Source organism: Rhincodon typus, unplaced genomic scaffold (assembly GCF_021869965.1).
Source record: "Rhincodon typus isolate 14 unplaced genomic scaffold, sRhiTyp1.1 hic_rhity00003293, whole genome shotgun sequence".
NCBI lineage: Eukaryota > Metazoa > Chordata > Chondrichthyes > Orectolobiformes > Rhincodontidae > Rhincodon > Rhincodon typus.
In genome coordinates, this window is record NW_025968931.1 from 5,219 (window position 1) to 9,131 (window position 3,913).

The 3,913-nt window shown below is 48.2% G+C and overlaps 1 long non-coding RNA gene across 1 annotated transcript; it reads right to left on the reverse strand.

Annotated features, from left to right (window-relative positions):
* Positions 1-364: 364 nt before the first annotated feature.
* On the reverse strand, positions 365-750 carry LOC125481720. The gene is made up of 2 exons (XR_007261443.1): positions 700-750; positions 365-626 (listed from the first exon to the last, which is right to left on the reverse strand). It is a non-coding gene; the product is annotated as an uncharacterized LOC125481720 (long non-coding RNA).
* Positions 751-3,913: the final 3,163 nt, after the last annotated feature.

Here is a 3,913-nt window from a genome sequence, read left to right on the forward strand (position 1 = left end):
CTGCACCTTCCAAACTTGCTACCTCTACCATCTAGAAGGACAAGGGCAGCAGAAACATGGGAACACCAACACCTGAAAACTCCCCTCCAAGACACTCACCATCCTGACTTGGAAATATATCACCGCTCCTTCACTGTTGCTGGGTCAAAATCCTGTAATTGCCTCCCTATCTGCGCTGTGGGTCTACCTACAGCACATGGACTACAGCAATCCAAGAAGGCAGCTCATCATCTTCTCCTCAAGGGGCAACTAGTGCACCCAAATACCATGAATGAACAAAATACAACCTGGGGCCACATACTCATGTATAAAGATATCAAGCCACGGTGTCAATGGATATGGAATCAGGGCAAATTGGATGGAGTTGAGGTTCAGATCTGATACATTGAATGGAATATTTGGACAATTCAGACGTTGAATAGCCTGCTCATGCTCGTACGTTTCACGCAGTCAAGATGCAATGGTAAAAGGAAAGCCAGGTGACAATCAGAGTTCCTTGAGAATCAGATGATTTTTAGCTAAGATTATAGGACAAGATCAAGAAACTGGCTTCATCATTCTCCTCTGATGAGACATTGGAGATTGCAAACTTCAACGTTGTTCTCACGCATTCACCTCCAAATGACCTGAGGAACAAGAAAATATTATTTGGCTCAAATTAGTTAATGACACAGCAGTGAACCAGGGAGTGGGACTTACCAAGAGAATGTCTGCAATAATTGCCCAATTCAAAGCGAGTAAAGTCTCTCCCAAGGCAATGAAAACCTTTGAGAAAAAAAGAAACCATTTTTACTCAGGGTGTCATCCTGCAGTAAAATCAGACACTCGGCAGCATGCAGTTACTATGGAGTTGCCACATCGATGATGATCATTGTTTTCGATAGACCCTCACCTTCAGCATGGTCACCAGTATTTGAATGTAACCAATGGATAATGGGAAATACACCAAGTAGTTGCAGTGACACTTGCTGCTCACGAGCTGGTTACAACTCAGTCATGTTCACACTTCAAGATAAAAAGGTTCATTAGTAACAGCGGGGGTGAGGGATGGTTGACAAGGAGGAAGGCCGGTCAGTGGAAGAGATCGCACAATCTCATTTCCATCCTGCAGAAGGCTAAATACCTTCAGCTGTGGAACAGGTCAAAGGCTCAGCATGCTTGAGGCAAAGGGGGTACCATCTATACCGGACACCACACTGCCCGGGCCAGGCATACACGGAATGTCCCACTGCCCGGGCCAGGCACACAAGGAATGTCCCACTGTCCGGGCCAGGCACACACGGAATGTCCCACTGCCCGGGCCAGGCACACACGGAATGTCCCACTGCCCGGGCCAGGCACACACGGATATGTCCCACTGCCCGGGCCAGGTGAACACGGAATGTCCCACTGCCCAGGCCAGGTGAACACGGAATGGTGCAGGTAATGATACACTGTCTGGGTGTTTTGTTTATGAGTTTGCACAATTCCCTACCATCCTGATGAACATGAACTGTAAACTCACTACAGCTTGAATGCACTGTCTCTGATGTTATACCAGTGTTGTAACTGTAGACAAGCAATGAATTATACATAGTAGATGCTGAATTATAGAAGCAGATAAATTCTCAGACTCTGTTTTAGCTACGACTCTTATACAAAGGCATGTACAAGGCTGTAGTACAACACTTTGTGTATTGTGAGGGTCTATTTCAGTGAGTGCAATATGTTAACCATTTAACCATGTCGCTGATACCACCCACAGTGGTGATGGCCTCTTAGTATCATCACTGGAGCATTAATCTCGGAGACCGAGGTAATGTTTATTATATACATTCTATATACCTCAAACTCAGGCCTGAGCACTCTGTATAGGAGTGAGGGGATGAACTGAGGAAAACAAGGGCACTCAACGTGTCAAACCTGGAGAATAAAGACCAAAAGGGAACAGAAGCAGAATTAATGGATCACAGAATTGGGAACTGTCTGTCATGACAGTTGAAAATTTAAAAATGGGGCAGCATATCGGCTCAGTGGTTGGTACTACTACGTCACAGCACCAGGGACCCGGGTTCAATTCCAGCCTCAGGCAACTGACTGTTTGGAGTTTGCACATTCACCCTGTGTCTGCGTGGGTTTCCTCCGGGTGCTCCAGTTTCCTCCCACAGTCCAAAGATGTGCAAAGTAGGTGGATTGGCCATGCTAAGTAAGCCATAGTGTCCAGGGACATACGGTTAGATGGATTAGCCATGGGAAATGCAGGGTCGGGGGTTGAATCTGCGTGGGATGATCTTCAGAGAGTGAATGTGGACTTGTTGAGCTAAGTGGCCTGTTTCCACACTGTAAGGATTCTATGCTGTTCTATATAATAGAAATCCTGATATCAAGAAATCCATTATAGATTTTAAAAAATGCAACCACAGTTTCTGGCGTTGGTCATGTGATTAGGCTACTCATTTGCAAAGTGCATGTAAGTGAACTTGAAGTTTGTTGTGGATCTGTCTGTGAGGAAAAAGCAGTATCAAAACGGTTTGAGATCAATGTGAGTGCTTTACTTTGGGAGCAGATACACCAGAAGAAGTATCCACGTGTGAAGCAACGATTGTGCATCAGGGACTCTCCAGTGCACATGGCATTGACATGGCCCTGTCAGTAACTTCTATTGGGCAACACTGGTTTGGGTATCGTGGGCCTGCATCTTACCATATTTTAGGCAGCATGTCAAATACAGCAAATTTCATGGAGGGTTTCTATCCGTGAGGCCGAGTGAGTTTTATCACATTATCGTCCCAAACCTGTCTCATTAATCTCCTGCCCATCCCTACCCCACAGCACCCTTCTTGTCCAATACTAGTCTGATTCCACCATGTGCCACAGCCCGAAGAACTCCCCACTGCCTGGATATCCCAAATGGACTGGCATCCCCGACAACAGTGCCATCTTCAGTCCAGAGCTGACCCACACGGTTCAGGATGTAGCACAGAAGGGATAATGGGCATTCCACTTTCCAGGCAGGGTCTGGAGGCCCTGCTGGATATTGGTTGGGGGGAGCTGTTTCAGACATGGTTCATTCTCTACCCCCTGGACCAACAGAGAAGGACACAGCAATAGGGCATACCAGCCGCCTGGGTCAGTGTAGTCTGCAGGAATGCCCAGCGATGGAAGAAGGAGGTTAATGAACATCTCCTCTCTGCCTGGGTAAGTGCTACCATCTTCTCACGCTCCCTCCCTCTCTCCCTGCTATTGTACCCAGCTCCCACTCTCCTCCTCTCACTATTACCTGTAACACCTTCCCCCACTTACCCTCATCCACACCACACCCCCCACCCCTTACCTCACAAGGCCTCTTTGCTGCCTACTCACTCACTTGGCATACCTCACCACCTTTCGCCCACCCTCACCAGCTGTGCCACCCATTTTCATCTCCTTTCTTTCATCCCAGGAGAAAACAGCCCACAAAACTGGTGGTAGGCTTCCTGGAATCCCTATAGTGTGGAAGCAGGCCATTCAGCCCATTGGGTCCACACTAACTCTCCATAGGACATCCCACCCAGACCCACACACCTAACCCTGTAACCCGGCATTTCCCCACATCTAATCCACCGAGCCTTCACACCACTGGACACTACAGGCAATTTAAGCATGGCTAATCCACCTAACCTGCATGTCTTTGTTACTGTGGGAGGAAACCGGAGCACCCAGTGGAAACCCACGCAGACACGAGGTGAATGTGCAAACTCCACACAGACAGTCACCCAAGGCTGGAATCGAGCCTGGGTCCCTGACACTGTGAGGCAGCAGTGCTAACCACTGAGGCACCGTGCCACATGCAGGTAGGCACTGAGTAAGGCACAGAGCAAGTGAGCAGCCTGGTCCTGCACACTGTAGGCTGTAAGCAGCATCACAACAGGAGGTGGTCAGAGAGGAAACTGCA